Source organism: Falco cherrug, chromosome 15, assembly GCF_023634085.1.
Source record: "Falco cherrug isolate bFalChe1 chromosome 15, bFalChe1.pri, whole genome shotgun sequence".
NCBI classification, from domain to species: Eukaryota; Metazoa; Chordata; class Aves; order Falconiformes; family Falconidae; genus Falco; species Falco cherrug.
This window is the reverse complement of record NC_073711.1, coordinates 24,095,067-24,119,186: the sequence shown is the minus strand read 5'-3', so window position 1 is coordinate 24,119,186 and position 24,120 is coordinate 24,095,067. Positions and strand designations below refer to the sequence as shown.

The window sequence follows — 24,120 nt, the reverse complement described above, 5'->3', positions numbered from 1 at the left end:
AAGCCGTGATCTGTGCTTTCAGGCACCTCCCTCCCTTCCTTATTACTAAAGCACTTGTCAGCTCTCACATTTATGTGGGATACTTAAAACTTTCCTCACTTAAAATGTTTCCAGTTTTCACAGCCAAAATTCAAATGACGTGAAATTAAGCAGAGAAAAACCCCACAGGCTGAAGGTCAGGAAAAACTTCCTAACACTCATGGCATGGAACGGTTTCTTAAGGAAAGGTATAGAAATCCAATTTAAAACTGGACTGGACAAAGCTGTGAACAAGCATGTAATACCATGGGCAGCCATGTTTTATAGGCTGAAGGTAAGGATGAGGTTACTCAGTAGATTTTTCTCTAGCTTCATCTCCCATGATGTATAGGTTCCACAAATAGACTGTTATTAGGCCCCTCTCCTGGTAGTGTAATCTCAAGGCACTTTTATAACAGCCACAGCCACCAAGTCTTGTGTAACACAGAAATGAGGTGACAGTAAGAGAGGGATTTGTGAGTTAGACATGGTAACCATCCCAGCCAACATGTACACACAAAGGTCACAGGTCTCCTTTTATCTGCTAAATGAATTTTGTGCTGGAAGAAGGTTGACAGATTTTAGCCTGGGAAAGAAATCCTTACATCAGTGGCTCTCGCTTAGTAAACATGGGAAAATCTGTCCCATGGCTCATTTCTAATTTCAGCATTTCCCTGTGTTACAGCTTTAAGTACCAGGAGGTTTAGAGTACATTGAGAACGACTGATCTTTTATTTCTGGACGTATCAAAATATGGAATATTCTAAGAATAAAAGAAACCTGGACTGCTGGTTCAGGAGAGGTCCTGCAGAGAAAGCATGTTCCTTTTATTAACCATATACTTTTCAAACTCTGTGCTGAACACAGAAGTATTTGTTGCATGTGAGCTCAGTAGTCCCTTCTCTGACTACACAATGCTATTACAGCTCAGCACCTTAAACCCACATTAACACACCGTTCTTATGATGTTAGAGGAAGGTATTATCCTCTTTTCACTGACAGAAAGGCCAAGAACAAAGCAATTACAGTCACTCTGGGTGCCTGGTGTTCAACACATTGAACTTGATTTTTCTGAGCAGTCACCAAAGCTGGCTGGGGGCTGGTTTGAAACCCTGCTGTTGCTCACCCTTGCTGCAGCTACAGGGGCTCAGCACAGCTCCAAGTCTGTCTCTAGGGACGGATGTGAGGAATCCCAGAGATGAAGAACAGGGCATTAGTGACCACTTCAGAAGTTGGTGGAAGTAATTTACCACACTTCAGAAAGGAAACCTGTGGTGGAGGCTGGTGTGGAGTCCAGCTGCTAGGGAAGGCGCACCCCTTCTCACACACCATTTCATTTACAATATACCTTTTGACTTCTGTGACAAAAGACTAGGGAATTCTCTACAGGCCTGTTACACAGCTCCTGATTCATTGCCTGATCAGGTTTGGCACAAACCTCCAAAGCACAGATGACCTTGGGAAAAAGAGTGTATGATCATGCAACTCAAAGCTGGAGTGTAATTTCCTAATGTACGAATATTCAGCTTTGCAACATCAGTAGTGCTCTCTAAGTAGATTCCTTGTGTATGTGCATATATGTAGATGGAGACAGACGACAACTACTCCGTCATTCCCTGATATGATATTGCCAAGCAAAGATCTGTCTTCGGAAGTTTCACAGAGAGAACTAAATAAAAATAACATAAACTCAACAATGTTTGTTTTTTTAAAAAGGAAGTCCCTACTAAAACAGAACATCTGGCTTTCAGAGGTGCCTTAATAGAATAAAATGTTCCTACAAAACATAGTAGGGCAAAGCATTGGTCGTGTGGTATCTTAGGTAGGGAGAAAGGCCAGGTGTGGTTGCCTGGTGGAAAGCCCCATCAAGCTGTCAGCAGCAAGCAGCAGGCACAAAGGGCAATCAGATGCATCTTTGTGCCAGGGGCACATTCCTGAAGAATCCTATGGCATGTAATAACCTTACTGTAGGTAAAGCAAGCATTTTGGCCACCTCAAAACTAGCTGGCTTTGTGGTACAACATGGTAAGGAACACCAATGACATACACTATGTCAGTGTAGTGTTGGAGGACATTTTACTCAGAATAAATTTCAGGGGAGATACCAGAGAGTCAGTGCTGGTAGATCACTTCTGACCATTAGGAAAGGTTTCAGACTGTGTTTGAAGGGCAGCAGCAATGCCTTCCAAGAAGCCTTGTCTTTGCCCACCCATTGTACGTCTCCAGAGAAGCCTGAGGACCTGTTCACTAGCACCAGTTCCAGTGGGTGCTGGACTGCCCGTGGAAGTCTCACAAAGACAGAACTTTGGCTTTGCAGTGAAATGCTGTGACTACAGGAGGCAGGGTATCCTGCCTACGCGCTAAGACCACCAGCTGCCCAGAGGTCCAGTTGCCTGATCCCTAACAGACTCTAGGCCAGGGGTCCTCAAACTACGGCCCGCGGGCCAGATATGGCCCCCCAGGGTCCTCAATCCGGCCCCCAGTATTTACAGAACACCCCCCACCCCACCCCCGACGGGGGTTGGGGGGGGAAACCAAGCAGCCGCAGATGACTGCCTGCCACCTCATCCACGTGCCGGCCCCCTGGTCTAGGCAAAGGAGGAAACCGCCTTCCAAGCCCTCAGTCGAGTGTTCTTGGCAGGACAACACTGAGGCGATGGCCACAAGGTCACACAAGTGGTATCTTACTGAAGGAACTGGACACAATTAATTGGCGTAATTTCACAGTTAACATACTTAATTTGCATATTTAACAGATAGCATTATTATAGATATTACAGATATCTATATATAATATAGATATTACAGATAATAAATTGTTCTGCCTTTGGTTTCAGTAGCCACACAAGGTAAAAGCTGCTCATGCCCTCCTTCCCTGCTTGGCAGGATGCATCTGTGCACCCCATTTTAAACAGTTCTGGTTTGCATGGGCTAGCCTACATAAATGCTGTTTCCTTAAGAGGCTGCTGGAGAAGGACAATCTCCTAACACCTTGCGTGTTCTTCCAGTGCCATGTAAAATGAGCTCTGAATCCTGCATGTTTTGAAGTTTTATGGTTTTTTTGCAAAAACCACCCCTCCCATCTCACTACGCAGTAGAGACACTGCAAGGCCTCTGTCTCTCGCAGGAGCTCTCCAGCAGCCAGAGCCCCTGCAGCTCCAGCCCAGCGGCTGCACACCAGCAGAGCTGGCAGCGTGAGGGGGGTGGCTGGTGGTCCACAGCCTGTGGCTCGCCTGGGCACTGGCAGTGTTACACAGCATCGTTCGTCACGAATCATGCCGGCAGCTGCATTCCCCACGAGCACCACTTTCGGGTGACAGGGGGACTTCGCTGCGCTCCTCAATGTTAGAGCTCTGGAGTGCTCTTGTTGGAAGTCAGCTCTGCTCACACTAACCAGGCACTGGAACCAGAGAACCGCCGAAGGCACACAGCATAATGTCTGGGCTGTTTTGATGCCATGGAAACAGATACTCGTTTATCCAACATACTCTGAAAGTGCGTGAACACTTGCAACAGTTTGGACCATGTTTGCACATTACTCATCTCTAAGCTGCCAATTTTAGCTGTGTGTTTCTTGGCACTGAGGACTTTGTGAGTCTAATGCCCCTCATTCCAAACCCATGTATGGCCCACACCCTTGGCTCAGCTGGCCAGCATCAGTGGGGTTTTTTTGCCCCACTGACCTCTGCACTTGAGTGTTATTCTTCACATAAAGTGGGATAGAGATGAAAAGTAACAACACCTGTATAGAACAGGCTGGATTTTCCTTCTGTCAATAGCTGGTCAGAGATTGCAAACAGCTGGCCAAAGTTTGCAACATCTGTGGCACTCCAAAGCTGCTATTTGGTTTAGTTCACATTCAGAAATGAAAATAAGATTTTTTTAACAGTGCAGTTTTTCTGCAAAACATAAATTGAAATATTTGTTTCAGAAACACTGACACACTGTGCCTTCAAAAGCACTAAGTTTTCTTTGACCTGAGCACCTGCTGCAAGCTGACCAGGCTGGTGCACTCTGATAGCAGCATCGGGAAGCTGCCCAGTCAGACCCATCTCTGTCAGTCAGTGCACAGCACCAGGGAAACACGTCTCTGTCACCCAGGAGCTGCTGATGCTATGAAAGACAGTAGGTTATGCTGCCATGGGCCTGAGACCCTAATGCTTCCAGACCAAATGTGGGAGGTAAACACAGCCAAGGAGCTGGTCGGCTTGCCACCTGCAAGGTCAGGACCGCCTGGATGCAGGACCATGCACACAGCAAGATGTGACAGATCCACAGGACTTTGGATTTCTGGGTTAATCCATATGATAGGGCTGCTGCAAAGCTGCAGACCATGGGGCTAGGTGGGTGAGCTGGCATGAAGCGAGGACATTTTCCAATGGAAACTTGCCTGGCAGGAAGCTTTAAGATCCTGCGTGGCAGGAAGAATTCCTTTGGAGCCCTCCCTTCATTTTACTGGAAAGCTCTTCCAAAGCAGTGTGTTTCGATAAAATGTTTTTGGTTTTTTTTTTCAATTAATCTGCATTTTCCAGGGAAAAAAATACACTACATGAAGGCTCCTGGGTAGCTCTGCTTTGGCCATAAGGTATGTCACCACTGAAAGATTGAAACGCCAGTCTGAAAGCGGTGTAGAAATAGGAGGATGATGCTCTGCAGAGCATCTGCCAAGAAATGGGGCTAGCCGGCACATTCAAAACTAGCCTGATAGGCCCATACCGCCCTGCAGTCTTGTAGTGGAAATGTCCTTTGTGGGGATGGAACACACAGCGAGGAAGATCAGTCAGTGAGCCTGTGCCCACCCCATATGCTCTCTGCTGAGGCAACAATGATCGCCATCCCCTCCCTTCTCTTTTGACAAGGGGAGAATTGCGCACTGCTTTTACTGATGTTGTCCTTTGCTAGATAGAGATGGACATAGTCTAAAAATTAAGATGTGACTTCAGATGTGGGACATTCACCCATCAGTGTCTAAGGTGTTGTGAAGGAAAAGTCCAGCTGCCCCAGCGAACTCTGGAGCTTGAGTGTTTCCCCTCCTGTTCCCTCCGACGTGGTTGTTTAACAAGACCCTGCACGGGATCTGGTGCCATCACAAGCAGGATTTAAGAGGTTCAAAGCTGCATTTTATTACAAACCATCATATGGAAATGAGATCAACTCCACACTTCAGACCTGACACTGGACTGGCTTCCCTGTACCCAGGGGGTTTAAAAGCAGTAAGATCAAACATAGGGAGAGGGTTAATTTAGGTCTACCCCTATCCTCAGCATACTGATGTTTCACCATGAATTCTTTGCATGCTGCTGAATGGAGAGACCCTACCACCACTTCACTAGTATGACTCAGGCACCCAGCTCACACCTCCAAGGGAAATTTGTTCTCCCAACGCTCTTAGCTGCCATGTTCTGTTACTCTTATGTGGAATATTCGGCTGTCAGTGTCATTCTGCCCACGTCAGACAAACAGCCTACTTTCTAGCTGTGAAGACAGTGAAAGGGTATCATATACTCTTTAAAAAGAAAAAAAAATTACAAACGCAAACTCTGAGTCAATTCCATATTGACATTCAGATCAGTTAGGGAGGCTTATGTTGCTAAAGTAACAGAAAGAGTAAAACATGGGCCACAATGTCTTTGATTATTTGGAGCATCACAGATTGTTCAGAGCCAGTAACACTGAAACTATTCTCATTCTTGGATGGATCTTGTGAAACACTCTTTTCCTACAAATAACTCTCATCACAGTATTGGTATGTTGCGTCAGAGCAGATAGCTGACCTGCTATTAATCAATGGAACCCAGTAAAGTCGTATTTCTCAGTGGCCTACTGGAACAGAGCAAAAGTTACTGTATACATGTAGATATGTTATTCAGCACTCCGGCCACATTCAAAAAAAGTACTGAAGAGTCCAGCTAAGAGCACAGAAACAATTAACTGATCTCTTGGGCTTGGATCCATCCACATGTAAACAACCGCTGCTGCTTTTCCATCCAATAAGTTTATGTTAGCAGCAGCATTCCTACAGAAGCATCTTAACGAGAGCGCGAGATGCTTCTGCCTGCTGCTCTGTTACGTCTTGTTTATGTGAGTGCAGGATGCTCTTACAAAGTGCCTGTATAAGACTGCAGTTGCATTTCAAGTTAGAAAACCCAAATAGAGAGATTCAAAGAAAGAGAAGGGGAAATTGTTCATTGCATAGAAGGAAATCAGGCATTAGGATACATGAACTGAAAACAACTGGGCTTGCCATTTTATGCTGATTTGCACTTAAAATGAATTTTAGGGAAAAGCATGCTTGCACAGCTGCTGTCTCCTTCTGCCCTTGTTACCAGATTTCATCTGCCACTTGGGAACCCACACAAACTTGAATGCAAGCCCATGACCAGGAGTAATTTTAGCAGGGGCTCCAAACGCTGCTGTCTTGCAGTTGTTCCCCCTTGCCCCTGAAGAGGGAAATCCACTGCAGGGCACTCAGCATCACCTTACTGGGATGCAGCTTCAGTCGTGCCTACCTGTTGCATCTTATCCAGATGTGCTGTGCCACTCTGACAGACTATCTTGGGTGATACTGGCTTGAAAACCTGGGCTCCTTCCTATGTCATGCCACCAGCTCCTTGGAAGACCACTTGCCGCCTTCTCAGCCTTGATTCCCTCCCCAGCTTGCCACCCAGAATAAGACAAAAACCTCGCCAGTTCTCCTCCAAGTGCCCCTCAAAAGGTGAGTGTTTGGAGTTCAAGGACCAAGACACAAGCCCGGGCTGTGACTTGGCTCCCGCGCTGGTCTCCTGCTCTTTGCCCAGCTCCCAGTCAGGGGTAGGTGCTATGCACAGCAGGGATCTGCTGTTGCAATGGTGCTCACGGTTAGGCACTGCTAACCAGCTTCCTCTCAGCCCACTGCCAGATGGGCAGGCCAGCAGACCTGACAGGGAGAAGGCTCCAAAACGGAGCAGTCCCTCCAAAAAACATGCTCTATATCAGGGGTCCTCAAACTACGGCCCGCAGGCCGGATACGGCCCCCCAGGGTCCTTAATCCAGCCCCCGGTATTTACAGAACCCCTCTGCCCCCGCCCCCCCCGGGGGTTGGGGGGAGAAACCAAGCAGCCGCAGATGACTGCCTGCCCCTTCATCCGCGCGCCGGCCCCCTGTTTAAAAAGTTTGAGGACCCCTGGTCTATATAAACCAGCTTCCAAAAGGAGCAGCTGCTTCCCACAGGACCCCCAGCCCAAAACCTCCCCTGCCCCCTGCTGCCCAGCACCAGGGTAACCCCACCGACAGCTCTGGGGAAGCTGGCCTCGAGTGGTGAGCTGCAAACAGCCTCTGTTGTGATGCTCGCAGCGAGGAAGGTCCCAAGGGCATGCTTGGAGGGGAGATGGGAGGTCAGGTGGCTGCCACAAACCTTGCCGAGTACCTCTAGGATGGAGCAGAGTCCAGCAAAGACCATTTAGAACCCTCAGCTATGGTAAATCACTGCAATCTACCATAGTCAGTAGCTTTACACTCCTGTAATATAGGGAAAGAGCCAGGCCAAGGTCACTGAACTCTCAAGTTTTATGTACTGCTTGTATGGCAACATAATGAATCTAGCTAGGGCTGTAGCACGAAATACGCATATGATGAAGTAATTTGGTGGTATTATTATTGTGTCTCTGCTACTAGAGTAACAGGAATAATCAACCGGGTGGAGCACTAATCTGAAAGGTTTGCTAAGTAATGGAGCTATTCAATCATGAGATGTCTTTAGAAGACATCCAGAAATCGTTCTGTGCCTAAAACCTGAATCTTTAGAAGTGCAGTGCCCACTGGCTTCAGCAAACAGGGACGATGTGAGCAGACGCAGCAGCAGTGCCCGTGCTGTGTGCTGTAAGGCATGTAAACCAGGGGGTGAGTCCCCAGATAGGCAGGACAAGACACTCAGGAGATGAAAACGTTCTCGAAAGAATTGATTAGAGGAAGGGGGAGCAGCCTGTCCTGCACTTAGTTGCCCCCAAGTCAGAGTGTGTAAGACGACTGTGAGTATAAGTGCTGCAGGGGCTGGCTTTGCCAGAAGGCACACGAAATCTCAGGGTAGAGGGCTGAACCTGTTGCTTTTCCTGTGCAATCTGGAATATTTCCTGTAACAACTTCACCACTAGTTAACTGTTTGAGGTGGAACTGTGCTAAATTGGGTCATTACCTGGCCAGCTGGAGCCTCTGCTTTGGTCTGCACAGCAGCAGACCCAAGCCTTCCCCCTCAGCTCAAGTCTGGACTTGGGCTGCCCAAGGAGCTGGATCCACCTTTTGAAGCTACCCCTCGCAGTGCTGACCTGGGACTGAGCAGCTGGCAAGACTGCGAGGGCTGGCTGACCCTCTCCATCACCCCAGCCTCAAGAAGCACGAGCAAGTGCCTGCACACCGGTTCCTCCTGGCTGGTGGAGCTCCAGCAGCATTCAGCAGGCATCTGGGCTGCTGCCTGCAGCTCCCAGCGATTCTGCCCCGGGTCCCCTTGCCTCAGCTTGAGCAGAAACAGGGGCAGCAGGGCTGGAGCAGCCCTGAGAGGACAACAGAGCCCCCCAACTCGAGGGGCTGCAATCCTGTCCCCAGCAGACAGAGCCCCCTCCATGGGGCCATCTGCTCCTTTCCCCCAAAAGCTGGCCTGTCCCTCTGCTTCTCACCCTGCTTTTTTCCCAGCAGGGATGGTCTGGGGTCAGCTCAGACAGTGCTGCAGCACAGTGGGTTTGCACTGTTTTAAGCCTGGAATGACACCCTTCCCAGGCTGGGCTGTGAGCTCCGTTACCGGATTATCTGCTGCTGAGGAGGGTGTCAGGATTACCCTTCCCCGCGGTGGGGCTGAGAGGTATCAGTGCTGGCTGCTGTTACAGAACCTACAGGAAGAGCCCCAGCCTCCCTCTCTGCCACATCTGGGTGCAATCCATCACTAAGCTCAGATGTTACCGGTGGTGGCAGGCTACAGCCACCTCCCTCCCAGCCCTTACAGTGACAACGAGTACCTCATTTTGAGAGGAAGCTGGACCAAAACCGTACTTTGCCTCTTCTGGTGCCTGGGCTGCTGCACCTCTGGGAGCGTTCCCCACACCTGCTCCACACTCCCTGCCTCTGAGCAGTCAGGCTCTGCAGGCAAACTTCACACCTCTACGAGATATTCCACCCCAACGCATCAGACGGGCCCTTATCCACTACACATAAGAGCCAGGAGACGATGAGGCAGGCTACAGCGTCCAGCTGACAGTGCTCATCCACCAGCTGCACCACCAGGTTTCTCATCCCAGGAACAGGAATGTTTTCAGTAGACATCAGAGCAGCTCCACACGTTATGCTGCCACAACACCCCGTTCCCAGCTGCCACACGAGCACCCCTGCAGTACACTGGGCCTTCGTGGCTGCTCTACAGGCATTTCAGGGCAGGCGAATAAGGGAAGAGAAGCAAACCCTACATGTCTAGAGGAATGCCCACCGCTGGACATGCCCAGGAGCCGGTGACCAACGGAGGAGCTCTGTTGAGAAAACGATTAGCTGCCAGAGGACTAACACAGCCTTTTTCTGAGACAGCGGTGGCCTTACCAAAAGTGACTTTCTGCTTTTCCCTTTACATAACTACTGCGCTTCACCATGACATCTTCCAGCTGACAGGCTCTAAACACATTACAGTTGTTATTCAACCAAGCCCTTCCTTACTCTTATCCCATACGTCTCCACTCCAGCTTCAAAGGGACTGCTTGGAAAATGGAGAAACTGAGGCTCAGAGTGAAGATTTAAGTAACATGCCTGCAGTGATGCAGAAAAGTAGTGGCAGAGCTAGGCTTGGGAGCTAGGTCTTCCTTCTGGGAGAAGTCTAAGCTAGGGGTCCTTTCTCCTCAAATCATAAGGTATATTATTCCCCTGGAGTCACCGTTGCAACATTTTCACTGCGAAAACAAGACAGAGTTCTTTCCCCATGAGCTTCTCCAAAACCACAGACCCACAGCATTTGTGAGCAGACAGAATCAGAGCAGAGCAAATCTCAGGCAGTATTACCAGGAATTCCTGATACCTAAACATTTGCCATCATCTACCTGTCCGTAGAAACAGGTCCCTTTGCCACCACTGGGGCTATAGAAGCTTTTCCACAACATAGATGACTCACCCCACCTAATAAGAAACAGTATTAACTGCTCATGCAGCCCAATTAACACTGCTAACTGCGCTGTGCCTCCTACCACCCTGAAACTCTGGCAGCCCATTCCATTTTCTGGCTAATGCGATCCTGCTCCAATCCATCCAGCCTCATTTTTCCATATTTCTTCATGTTAGCTAAGGACATGCATGTCTGCCCATTTATATTTTAATAGTTTGCACTACTTCACTTTGCATAGGGTGCAAATTCAGTGCCCAGAAGAGGGGGAAAAAAAGTGCAGCAGTTTTACAAGCTCTTAGGGGTGAATTTTGCCAGCACAGGCATATGGTAAAGCATTAACTCTTCCTTGCAAACACTAGGGAGAATCTTTAACTCTACTGCCACCACTTTAACTCTTTGAATTCCTTAAGATCCATAATTAGCCTAATTAATCAGAGGAGGCATCGTAAAATAATGTTGGGTGGCCACAGCCTAGTATTTTATTTGTGGATGCAAGTCTCTTCAGGGAGAAAGGGCAGGGTCTAATGTGAACTCAGAGCTAAGAAACTTCGGTGTAAATATTTATCTGAGCCTTTTTACAGAAGTTTATCTTCCTGTATTGTTTCACTAATTGCTTTCCTCTCCCTTACTGCTAAAATGCAGCTCCAACCAAGCTCAAACATTTCTTAAAACATGCAGAGCCTGATGGCAGTAAATCAGTTTGCAAGGACACACACTGAAACATTTCCTTTTCCTTCCAAGAAATGGAGCCCTGCTAGTTTATTTTAAAATGTCCCATATAAGGGGGACTGGGAGAAACAATTCTTGGCTGCCAACACCCGAGTGGGTTTTCCACTTGGAGGTGGCTGGAGATTCGTTTGACTCACACTAATCTGTTCCAATGCCACTTTTTTTCCTTGCTCCCATGGATACTTATACCTGCAGGGCTTGCCTTCCTCAGGAGGCTGGAACAATGCTGAAGCGAGTGCAGGAGGATGTCCTGCAAAGCACAGAGGGGACTGCTGCCGCGTGGAGCACCATGGTCTTCCCGGCTGAAACAGGTCTTTCTGAACAGCTAATGTAATGGTCCACACTCTTAAAATGACACTGGGCTGGACCTCAAATCAGGACACATGGAATTTGTCAAGGCTTGTCTCTATGCTTCTGGCTACTGAACACACCCGTGGCCCGCATGGCAGTGCCCTCCGCCTGCACCCATGCCTGGGGAATGAGCACAGGGGCTTGGTCCTGCGATACAGCACTGCCCAGGATCCTAAACCAAAGTGAAACTCTCAACTGTCACCTAAACAGCAGGACAGTACCTAAAAGGGGCTTTTAAGAAGCTTTAAGCAGGAAGACAAGGCCACAGCTCCCATCCATCAGCAGTGCCACTCCCTCAGATGCCCACCTGGAGCTCTGCGCTTCCTCACTGTGGCGTCCAGTACCAGAGAGAGGTGAAAAGTGATGGATACAAGAATAAAACATTAAAAAGTTCCTGCTATGTACAAGCCTCAGCCTACTGATACAGTGTTGATAGACAGAATCTGTGAAAATTATGGGCAACTGCTGCTGAAAACATCCATGGGTGGTCTTTTCCCTGCAAATCTGAAGGGTCAGCAGGAGCATGCCTGTGTATTCTGGGACAGCAAAAAAAGCACTGCAAGAAAAACACTGCTAGTGAGGATGAATATTAGCCATCACCTTCAACAGGCTCAGGCGCTGAACATCTGAAGAATGCACTTGGACAAAGTCTTTTTGGCATTGATAACAGTTTGAAAAACTATGGCTCACACAAATGCAAGTCTCTTCTCTGTAGCCAGCACAGCACAGCAAATTGCTAATTGATCAATAAATATTGATGTTGATTTAGAAATACTTACGTACTTTGTGCTTCTGGCCTGGCAAGAAACTAACAGTTGCCAAAGGAAGGACACCCCCCTTTAGTACTAGCACAGGAGGCCAAAAGTAAAACCTTGTTTTGTAACATTTCTTCACCTTTCTTTCTGACAGTTTGGCTGCAATTCTGGTGTCCATGGCTGACTAAATTTGAAATATTTACTGACAGTGGATTAGAACAAAGAGCTGCCACCTGTTGGGATTTTCCTGCAGTGCTTATTGCCACGGGGAAAACCCACTGCAACAGATTCCCCCTATATGTTCTGATAGAATTCTATAGTGGGACTGTTTCCTCATCCCTTTCCTTCCTTTGAACCAATGCTGAAAGCCAGGAACCTCTCGCGAGGACTTCTTGCCTCTATAGCTCCAAAGGAAACCCCTGCATAGCTCTACACACACGTATGGTCTCTAGCATCAAGCTGTGGCATGCTCTGATTATGAGCATAGCATCAAACAATTACGGGATGACTCATGACAAGACTCGTGGGAAAACAGTGGGGGCATCACTTAGATAAAGCCCTTTAAACCATTTAATTCAGGCTTGTACTTTGGGGTAGAAGTTTCTGATATAAAGCTGGATGCATGTATATAATTGGAAGGGAACTTGTGGAGTTTTACAGTATAAATATTCATCACTGAGGCCAAAGTAAATGAAGAACCATGCTCTTTCTTTAAAAATGCAAGTAAATAGTTCACTGAATGGAGCCCTGGCAAAAGGAAAAACTTGCAGAGGAGCCAAACCTGAGGAACAGAAAAATGTAACACATTCCTTCCTGTCTTTAAAATAACCCCCTTCCCTTCTCCTGGTTCAAAACTCCTCCTCCTGCCATATTAAAAATTAAAAAGCCATAGACAGCTGGGTCTGCCCAGCTACAGAATTACTTCAGCCTTTCCAGAGCAGGGACTCTGAGCTCGAATGTGTGGGCCAGCCCCCACTAGGGACCCCAGTAACTACCGGTGCATGAAATGCACAGCACCCATGCTCAGTGTGTGATACAGGAAGATATAAACTGCACCAGGAAGAGAAAGTGTAAACCACAAAGAGTTTATGAGGCAAGAACACCTCAGGTCCATGAGGCAGGCAGCACAGATCCACCTGAACGCCATGGTATGAATCCTATCCTCTCCCTGGACCCATAGTCAATGCAAGTCGCCAAGCTGCTGGTGGTCCACCAACACCGCCCCGGCAGGGACCAGCCAGGCGCTCCCCCCTCTCTACCTGCCTCGGCTTTCCTTCAGGGACAGCAGCAGGCTTGTTTTCAAGCCAGCTTCCCCCCGCCCCAATGCAAACGTGCACAAACTGTGCTCCCCAAGAAAGGTCCCACATTCCACCTTACAAATGATGTTACAGGCAGAGGATCAGTGGGTGACCCCATCCTCTCCCCCAGGCAGCTGCCAGCAGCCTTCGCTACCTGTCAATTAAATACCTGGTGCACATTGCAAGTCTGGTGTTTCTTATTATCTATTTACAATGACAAAATAATTTTATTTGCAGCTTGGCCATGGAAAAGACCTTGAAAAGAAGCAAGCTCTGTGCATCTGGATTTCATTAGAGCTTAACATTAATCCCTTTATGCCTTAGAAGCATCCTGTTAGCATTATACAGACTCTGGTCTGTTAAATGGCATTCTCAGAGCTGGCTGGCTGAAAAATGGGTTAATCAACAGCACCTCCGCCAGCACACATGCCATGAAAGGCATCTTCCTCTTTCTGTTGCTTGCTCATCTGTCTGTTAGCATCAGGAGGGGTAACACACTCATTAAGTAACATTCACCGCCAAACTCGTCCTCAAGCTCACGATAGCTTTGTGCTAAATTGTAGGATTAAATCCCACAGAATTTTACAGTTGATGGAAATGAAAAATAGGCATCCCAGCCTCAAGTGAGGATCCAAACATTGTGAATTTCATTGGAGCTGCAAGTCTAAAGTTACACAAGTTGGGCAAGTAAAAGTAGACTTTGGCTTAAACAATTGCACTTTTTTGCCAGTTTTTGGAGTTGCAGCAAAGCATTAAGGGTTGAACAGTGACAGAGGCCAAGAGAGAAACTGCTGAGCAGCTGGGCAAAAGTTGAGAATGGAAAGGCTGGCAGAAGCAGCATTCTGTAAGCTGAGCCATGCAAAAAAAGAAGGTGTGAAGGAGGGGTCTGAAAACACAGCCTGAGGAGCTGCCAGCAGACTGCAAAGGGAAGGAGAGGAGCTAATCATGGAGGATGAATGCTCAGAGATCGAATAACCCAGAGGCCAGATTGCCAAGCGAGCCTAACAAAGAAATATGCACATTCTTACAGCAAAAATGTTCTTGCCAATGACCCAATGCAAGTCAAGTCATGTGGCCTTAAAGAACATGTCCCTGTTCTTTGATGCCACAAGAGGTGGAAAAAGATAAGCAGTGGAATCAAACTATTCACATTAATTTCCTTATATAAGGCTGTTCTAATTATTCCCAGGAACGACTGCCACAAGCTACCACAGAAACTCACAGATGAGCCAAGGAGAAGCAGCGATGGGAACAAGGCAGAAGCTGTTGTGTGCCACCGCGGTCAATAACAACATGCCAGTGCTTTGCGGAGGCTAGGCTTTGTGAGAGCGGGCACAGCATCTCCAAAGAACCAAAGGCTAGAGAGCAAGACTCTTCCTAGCCAGTGCAAGGGCACAGTCTGGGACAGAGAGGGGACAGAAAGGAGCCACCTCAACATAGGTAGCACCTCCTCCTGGAGCACCAGCCTGCGCCGGCCGTGGGGACAGCAGGTGGCCCTGGGGTTTTTCGGAGATGTCACTCTCTGCCTCTATTTCTGGTGCAGCCTGAAGGGGCAGGCAGTGGAAAACTCCAAGAAACATCATATTTAAAGATACTTATTCTGATTCATACATTATTCCCCACCTTCATTTCTCCCAGTATTTCTTTCTCACTTTTGCCTTAACCTATACAGGAACCAGTGTGAAAACTGTATTGGCAGAAACTAGGCCAAATACAAGACACATTATGGGGTACAGATGACCCCAAAAGCTTCCTCATCTGCCTCTTCCACCTCTTTTCCCATTACTGGGGTTTAACACATGTTTATGTGCAAACTAATACCTCCAGTCATGAGTGTTTTTGCGGGTCTTTGATAAATATTTGATAAATACTTTACGATTTGACAGAATTTTTCCAATTTTGAGGTGTTCAGAGCAGAAAACAATTGTCCAGCAAGATTTACAGAAGAGCTACATAGATGGAATTTGTATTTTCCATCACTTAGCTGTTAATTCCTATTGGTTTTACTACTTTTCAGGTAGAAAACTGTCCTGAGGCTGAACACTAGCCTCTTCATTTGCTCTCCCTATGCAAGCACATGTACACATACACATCTGCATACACACACATATACGCACAAAGCTCCTTGGCTGATAAATTTCCCAATAAATGCGGCAGACAACTTCAAAACCAAACCAAGCCTTTCAATTGGAATTATGAAAAATAAGTTTTAAATCACAAAAAAACATCCTGTTTTGCCTCAGTTTCTCTCTCGCATGCCACAAGCCGAACTCCACCCTACCTGTTTTCAGAGGGGCTAACTATGGGTGTCAGGTTTTGGAAACTTCCATGTCCTCATCTGTTCTGCTATTTGCTCTCAGGGGAACACAAGGCAGGCAGGACTGTGGTGACAGGAGAGGGGTTGGTCCCCTGTGCACCCAGCCCTGCACCAGTCCTTTTTCCCCCAGCTCTAAGATCCCTCAGGAGAAAATGCAGAGAAATGGAAGAGGAGCAGAAGTGGGGTTTATTGGTTTTTGTTTTGGTTTTGGTTTCTTTGGTTAGTTTTTTTAATGACAGTGACACCACAGTCTCAGACTCGCTGAAACAGAGAAGGTGCTGTTAAGCAGACTTGCTATTCGCTCTACTAGGCCTAAGTCCTCACATCGATGACAGTTTCACAGACAAGTCAAAGAGAATCTCCCAAGGAGATGCCAGGTCCCTAACCAGGAGCACATGGAGAGGTTGGGAGCTAGCAAGGCAGGTTTCCTGTCTTAAGAGAGAAACCAGCCATACAGATCAGATACATACCATACTTTAGAACCCCCTCTAGATGACCTCTGCATGCCAGCACCCAGCCGGAGGATACAGGCTGCCTCCTGAGCAGAGCTGCGAAGTGGGTGATGTGCTGCCGGTGCTCCGGAGGCTGCTGGGGTGTTCGTTTGAGACGGGTGCCACCCGATGTAGCTCTGACTGTACACTGTAGGCAGAACACCGGCGCATAACAGCCTGAGTGGCTGAGTGCTGCTGTGGGTGTTTTTGGAGGGGTGTGTATTTGGATCTGCTGGGGTGCTACTTGCTGTGATGGCAGCACTGGCAAGGGTGGTAGAGTAATATGTGGATGAAGGTGAACAGAACAAATAGAGGAGCCTGAGGTGTTTGTGAGGGTGTTGGCGTGACAGAGGGTGGAACAGCAGCAGGTGGTGAACCTATGGCAGGCAGGAAGGTGGAATATGGTGTGCTGGTGAAACGCTGCACATGGGGGACGAGGGAAGGATCCACAAGAAGGATCCCTGCATCAGAGCCACAAATCAGGATCTTCCATATCACAAGCAGGAGAGGATCTGAGATCCCCCATGGCTAGTCAGGAAGAACAAACATCCACTACACCTTCAGGCTAATTAAGAGAAATGGTATCAATGGTACACTCCTTGATATCTCCCATACCTATGAAGTAAAACCAGTCCAACTATGCTGATGCTCGATTCACATCCCCTGGTTACAATCTAGAAGAGTTCCAGCACCCAGAGCTAGCTCCTCTGCAAAGACAAGGGCACACACTTCCCACTTTTGGGGCCAGCCTAGCTGAGTTACAACGAACAAAGGTGAAGCACCAAGAAGCATAAACGGTCTCTTCTGCGAATGCCAATCTCACCTAGACCAGAGCCACATTAAGCGATCTACATGTGCATTCAGCCAAAACCTAAAGTGCAGCAGCACTTAAAGACAGGTCAAGAGAAAGGAACTGTGTCCAGTGCTGTTGACAGAAGGACCTTCACCGAGCAGCTCTGAGGGTCTGCAGGGGAGGCAGAGACCATCATTATGGCCGCATGGCTAGAGACACCTATCCAAAATCAGGTTATGCACCCATCCAAAGTGTGGTATTGTGTTTGGCAGGGATTCCCTGAAGCAGCTGACTCTCAGAAAATTTAAATCTTTTTAAGCCAACAAACTTCAATATTTGCTTTCTTTGGAATCTACGTTAATTTTTAAAACATCACTAGAGGGCGTTAAATAAATAGGCTTCCCAACCAAGCTAGAGGCAGTGAGATTTTTGAGAAAACTATTTAGTTGCAGACCTCTGGGAGAAGGTTTAAAAGGCCCATGCGTATCAAAACGTCCACCTGACCACTTTCTCTCTGGCTCACAAACTAAATGCTTTACTTCTCTTTACGTGTGCCCTGGAGAGCACCAGCCCAGGGGCCCAGGAAATGTACCCAGGAACTTCCCTGCAGCTGGGCATGAGCTGTGCCAGGTCTCAGCAAGTCACCGGGCAGCTGTCCCATGATGAGGAACGCTGCCATGTATACATATGCTATCAACTACCAGTGGCTTAATTAGCTTAAAGTCATGCTGGACAAACTAATGACCAGGTCCTTGATGAAATCACTGGGAAGGCTAAGGTGCAGTGCCTGGTGCCTCTGTGCATCCCAAGGAATACACTCCATGTAGGAGCTCCATGCTCCTGCAGAAGCTGTGCAGCTCCTGCGCAAGCCCGCGACCGGCTGTAACATTGAGGCAACAAACATACTGTTAAAGGCTCTCATTTTCCATCTCTGCAGGTACCATAGAGTTGGCACATCACAGCAACGCTGTGTCTATGTTGCATAAAGGCATCAGCAGACAGAGGTCTGGTTAGGAAAAAGAATGTTAGGGAATGTTCTAAATGCAGAAGATGGGAAGGTAAAGGGAAAACCAGACACCTCTTTCTTAGGTAGGGCCCATAGGTAAAAACGGCAAGCATCTCTAAATAACTGGCAGCAAAAGCTGCAATACAACACCAATCTGGATCAGAAGGATGTCTCTGGTTGTGGGCATCCTCCAGCCCTGGCAAGCACTATAAGTATTTACAACTAGTCGCAGATTTTTTTTATATATTTTTTTTTAACAGGACTTGCTATTTATTCCAGTGGAAACTCCCTGCAAAGAAAATAGCTCTGCTCAGCTACTGTTTGTTTTGGATGATTTGTCTGAGAATTTCAAACTAGTGTTTTGAATAATGCTTACAGCTTTCCCTCTTTATTTTCCATTCTTTCAGGCTAACCCCATGCTAATACGATATTCTATTGTTTGTTCTGTTGAATTTAAAAAAATTACCCAGGGCAGCTGCCATTCGGCAGACTGAGCATCCCTTCCCCAGCAGCGCGCTCCCTGCCCTGCCACATGCTTCACCTCCTCCAGAGACTGCAGCCTCTCCTGGCCATCTAAAACCACGAGGCGGTAGGAGAGGAGCTGAGGACTGCTTTGCCTGTCGCCGTGTCCCGACACGAATGCAGTGACATGCATTTGGCAGGTTTCCTAGCACTGCAGCGGGATGCGAAAGCGCCGCGATGCTGCCGCCCCTCTGGGAAAGCGACCGAGGGGTCGCGCTCGAGGCTGGGCAGCCCCCGGGCCCCCTGCGGCACGCCCCCCCCCCCCCCGGGTCACTCCCCCCGACCTGGCCCGACACCGCGACGCCCCCAGCCCACTGCCCTTTCGCAGGGAGGAAACCGGGCCCCTCCGTCGGCCGCCGGGCTGCAGCCGATGCTCCCCAGCACCTGCCCCGCGGCCCCGGCTCCGCACAGCCCCCGCTCCGCCGCGCCAGCGCCTGAGCCGCGCGGCACCGGCACATGCACCCAGCCGCCGGGCCGCGGGGGGGACACGCGGGCACACCGGAGGAAGGGGGCGGAGAGACACCCCTCCCCGGAACGCAGCCCCCGGGGGCCCAGCGGCAGAGCCCCCCCGCAGCGCAGCCCCGGGAGGAAGCGGGGCGGCCCCGCCGCGGTACTTGCCTGGCTCCGCGCGGAGCCCGCGGCGCAGCTGGGGGCGCGGGCGCGCTGTCATGCCCGCAGCCCGGGCGCGGCCCGGCGCATGGCTGTCGGCGGCCGACGAGTGGTCTCGGCGCTGGGCGCGGGGCCGGCGGCCCGGCCGGCCGGGAGGGGAGGGGCGGGCCGCTGCGAGCGGGGCGGCTCTGCCCCGCCGGCCATTGGCTGGGCGCGGGTCAGGGGCGGGGCCGCGCGGCGGCGCCCCCTACCGGCGCAGGGCGGCAGTGGCTCTGCTCCGGCGCCGTCGGGAGCGGGGGGGCCGGACCGAGTGCCCCGTCGGCGCCAGCCCGCCCCTGCTGGGCGGGGGGCACGGCCCAGTGTGCGGCGGGGCAGCGGCAGCCCCAGGCCGCCAGCTCAGCCGGCGCTTTCCGCCTGGGCCTCCCCCGGGAGGCGCCGCATGGGGAGGGGGGGGATAAATGCTGGGAGAGCGCAAAGCAAAGCGGCCGGGGCGCGGGAGCGGGGGTGGGAGGGGACTGGGTGTCTCTGCTCGCTGCCCTCGGTGGCGCGGAGCCTCGCTTTCCGCGGCGGCATTGCCCAGGAGCAGGCTGAGGGGCTCTGCACGGGGACGCGCGGCCCCGGAGGTCCTGCCGGAAGGCGGCTTCTCCGGGCGGACGCGGCCAAGAGCTGGCAGGACCCAGACGGTCCCGCTCTTGCTGCGGAGGGCGGCTGTTCTGCACGTCAGTGCACCTGAGCAAGGGGGCATGAAAGCAACTTGTGAAGTCACATTCCCACCACTTCCTACCTACCCCAGCTATCAGCAATGTATGTGCCCACACAGGTTTCCAACTTCTCCTAAAAGCAACGAGCTTCCCACTTTGCTTATGCCTATGTCTGTGTCATTCTTTACATCCAGTTCCGTAGAAAACCCCCCAAAATCTAGTCCAGTTTAGCAGTCCGTCTGCTCCTTTGGGAGGAAGAGCCTGGTTCCAGCTGGGCAGTACGCGCCAGAGTATTTGGGACCATCTAACTGCAGCCATTGTCTCTGCACGTTGTGATCTTTCCCTGATCCTCGCTCGCTCTCTAGGAGGAGAGTCGCTATCCCATTTTGGGAAAACCTGGCTTGCCACCCTTACTGTATTTGTTTGACCTCTTCCTTGAGCTTTCTGCAAGGAAGCCAGTTAATGCAATTGTGCTAATAGATGTTATCATGAAGTTATTTGTTAGTGTTGCTGTAATGTACAGGGCTGAAATTTTTTGAAAGAGCCCCCTGAGTAGGGACTTGAGTCCTATTGAAAGTTAAGAGTGACTGTGCAGCAAAAGCCAGCAGGCACTGTGTTCTTACTCCAAGGTTTTTAAAGCTCCTGTTGTGGGAATGTTTTGCCATCATAAACAGAATAGAGAGGTATGTAAAAGCCCTCAGAAAACAGCGCAAACTCCTTGCTGTCCTGCATTACTGGCGCTGCTTAAAGTGGGATCTGCCCGGGTGGCTGTCTCACAGGCTGAAATAATCTGGGACTGTTTATCACTGAGAAGGCAGGAGAAGCAACAGAGGCCAAGTGTATTCCCTCCCTGCCTCCTCTCCCTTTTTAAAAATGTTTTTTGTTGTTGTTGTTCTGTAGGAACTTTCCTTTAGAAAGATTTCTACTTGCACAGCAGGTATTTTTGTCTATGTGGGGAAGTCTATTTGTGTTGAGAAAGAAGCCGCTTGAGAGACTATTTCAAGGTAAACACATACCAAGGGTGGATACTTTCACAGTTGTGTCACTCTGAGAAGTGCTATCAGATCCTCTCTGGTGAGGTGCTGAAAAGAATACATTACATGAGGAGAATGTACTCTAATCTATGCTAAGATATTTTTATGTCTTTCACATTATAGGTTCAGTCCTGCAAACAAGTAATTAAAGCGTCAAATAAACTGAAGCATTTAAAAAACAAAAGTGCACCACATCTCAGTCGCACAGACTGTCTTGGAAAGTCAAGTGATTTTTAAAACCTATAAAGAAATATGAGGGATGCTTTATTTGCCACCTGGTACACTGTGGTATAAGCTTTGTTTTCTCTATGCATATAAGATTTGAAAAGTGGTGATTTTTTGATAATGATATCTCCTCTGTCTCTAAAGAACCCTTACAAATATTTCTGAACATAAGATACATGAGATACCTTTGGAAAATGAAATTATAGCCCCCACCCCCACCCCCCACCCCAAGTGTATGTGGTTTGTCTTTAAAAAGACAAAATAAAGCAGCCAGCCTCCCCCCAGCACACATTCATGGAGCATTATGAACCATGCACCCCTTCCCCATCCGCTCTCCTTCTCCTGGGAAATAACTCAGGAGGCATTTCCTGTAAGCAAAAAGGTGCAAGTGGGCTAGAGAAACCTAAGACTGCTCACAGTGCTAGTGCTTATTAGTACTTTTCTTCCATATTTTTCCATGAAAATGGACCCACAGTCCTGATATGGCTCTCTGCCCACTGACTTGTTATAGGAATGATACTATAAGTAAAATGGGACAGCCTTTTCCAAAGGAGCTCTCCAGATGAAATTTCTTGAGCTTTCCTTTCCAAAGTACCTCTTTCCTAACCTATCAAGCAGAAAAAGTTCCCTTTGCAGTTGCAAGTTCCTGTGAATTCTGAGTCTAACAACACTCATTATACTAATTAAAAATGCTTTAGATCTCTAAGCTTATTACACTCCCACCAGTAGCTTGATGGAATTCAGGTATGTTTCTTTATCTCCATTGCATGGGCATAGGGTTTCAGGATATCAGCAAAATGTGTCAGTAACCAAAAGAACATTTCTCCTAAATTTTCAAGCAAATTTAGACAGAGGATCCTCTTCCCTCCCCTTTGCCCCCTGCCCAAAAAACATCCATGAATGATCATTTTCTGAAGAGCGGTAAATCTTCCTAAGAAAGGGCTCAGAAATAGCCTGCTGTTTTCTCAGACTAGTTTGTTTTATGATATCACAGCAGCCATGTAGAGGATCAGATATGGAGAAAGGAAATAGTTGCATCATGCTAGGGTACAAATGCTGAAGCACTCTCTCCAAGGAGCAGAATTAGTGATATGGAATTTAGGAAGGTCATTTCTGCTTGAATTGCCTTTGCTTATGACTTTGTTGCTCCACTCCGTTGTATGCCTATCATTCTGAATCACTCTGCAATGTTGGCTTTTCCCCTTTTTGAAATGTGAATACACATCAAGCATTTTTTAAAGATACAACTGCTCCAAGCCAGCCGAATTGGCTGCAAGCCTTGATATTATAGGGAGGAATTCAATCTTGGAAATCTGACAGCATCAATGGTCTTTAGGTCCCTGGTGTCTTTCAAAGGGGCGCTGAATGTCAGTGCTCCACTGAAACAGCCTTTTCTAGCAGGGAAGCCTGTCTGCAAACACATCAAACCCAACTTGTTCCAACTGTAGCCCTCAGAGTAAGTTTTTAAAGAGTCCTTAAAAAAAAAAAAAAGAACTCAACACTCCCCAAGAAATAAAACCCCAACAGTTTGGCATTTGTTTTCAAAAGGGCATTCAGGATAAATTCCTTGACAACTGTTATTCCCAATCATTGTGCTTTGGAAAGATGCGAACAACACAGTATCAGGCATTTTCTGAGGCACCTCCGCCGGACCCAATTCCACACCTCTAGCCCCATCTACATTAGAAAATAAAGAATCAGCCAAGGGATTCTGCTCCACTGCAGTTGTTTCCTTTGCTGGTTATGGATTTGTTTCAAAACATAGTGCAGTCCAGTCCTCATCCTCCTGTGCAGGCAGGGAAGGTCTTGGAATACTTCCCTTGTTTATGGGACATGGCTTGAAAACTTTGCTCTGCTGCTGTCAGATCTCCTTGACCCTGTTGCCTGAGCATCAGTGAGGAGATCTCTGTCTGACAGGAGCAACTCAAACAGAGACAGGCCAGTGCTGAACAGAAGTAAATTTCTCAACAGATAGGAATATTTTGTTTTAATTTTTGGAGTTGTTATTTCATAGTGCAGAGAAACTATTTGAAAGAGTGTGCCAGCACACAGGATCAACAAATAAGTTCACTGTGCTCCCGGGTTTGCTTTCCATACTACAGCGCTGCAGAAATACTACATGACTCATGATTTGCTGTTCTGCTGACACTGTTACCTACATTTCTACTGCACTGATGTCCAGTGGTCCTAATCAGTTATTTGCTAAACAAATGTAGGAATCAGCTAAGAAACTTTTCCACACCTAGCACTACACTGTCACTGAGCTGAAACCCAGGGAAGTTCCTCCTTCCCTTCAAGCATTAAGTCATAGGCTGTGGCTGAGAGCAGGAAGTTGGGTTAGCCGGGGTATGGATCAGATCTGTACAAAAATCTGTGTTCCTTTGCTGTGAATTTTGATGATAGCCTTTGATGTGTGAAGGCTAGCCCATCACATCCTCCCTACACAATGTCATTTAACGTGATTGCCCAGGCTGGATCTTGTTCTCAAGCCAAAGGTTGACCTGGCCCCTGCTATAGAAAGAATACATCCTATAAGCATTGTGTACTCCTCTCCCTGATTTACATCATGTTTCCTTTACCAAGGCTTGCTGGCATCCTGTTTTCCTGGTTCCTTTGTCTGCTGTAGCTTCATTCTGGGCTGAAAATACCATAAGGATGTCTGTACAATGGTTTGGTATGTCTGAAGAGCACGAAGGCCACTAAAAGGAATATGTTTCCAAATGGCAGGTACTCCTTTTTCTTTCCTTCCTCAGGGCAAAAAGTCAGTTTTATAACAGCCCTTCTTGCCACAGTCCTCTTAACTACTTCAGGTATGCATTTCCCATGCAGTTTCTAGCCATTGCTCTTTCCTGCCCTCAGCCTGATGTGCCTCACCTCTCATGTCTGACTTGCTGCTTTGTAAAAGGCTTTTTGCCCAGTTAGCAACAGGCTTTTTCACTGCTTGGCTAGTATTCATTCAAGTAGGGTGTCACATAGTTTTGCTGCTAGGCTAGGAGAAAAATGTGTTTCTAACATACGTAATGTTCTCCCACAGGTACCCCACCCCTACCCCTTCCCAGTGTGAACACAATCTGACAATATAAAGATCTTTTAAAACCACCTCTAACTTGGAGTTGTGCCCTTGTTTGCAATATAAACAGTCAGTGTGTCTTGCCATGCCGTT

At 48.4% G+C, this 24,120-nt stretch overlaps 1 protein-coding gene across 1 annotated transcript in view; it reads right to left on the bottom strand.

Annotated features, from left to right (window-relative positions):
• LOC102045924 (rho GTPase-activating protein 20-like) overlaps positions 1 to 19,155 on the bottom strand; it is a 39,695-nt gene extending 20,540 nt beyond the window's left edge. Inside the window, exon 1 of the mRNA XM_055727546.1 lies at positions 19,007 to 19,155. The gene's annotated coding sequence lies outside the window, so the exon portion shown is untranslated. The remainder of the gene's footprint in view (positions 1 to 19,006) is intronic.
• Positions 19,156 to 24,120: the final 4,965 nt, after the last annotated feature.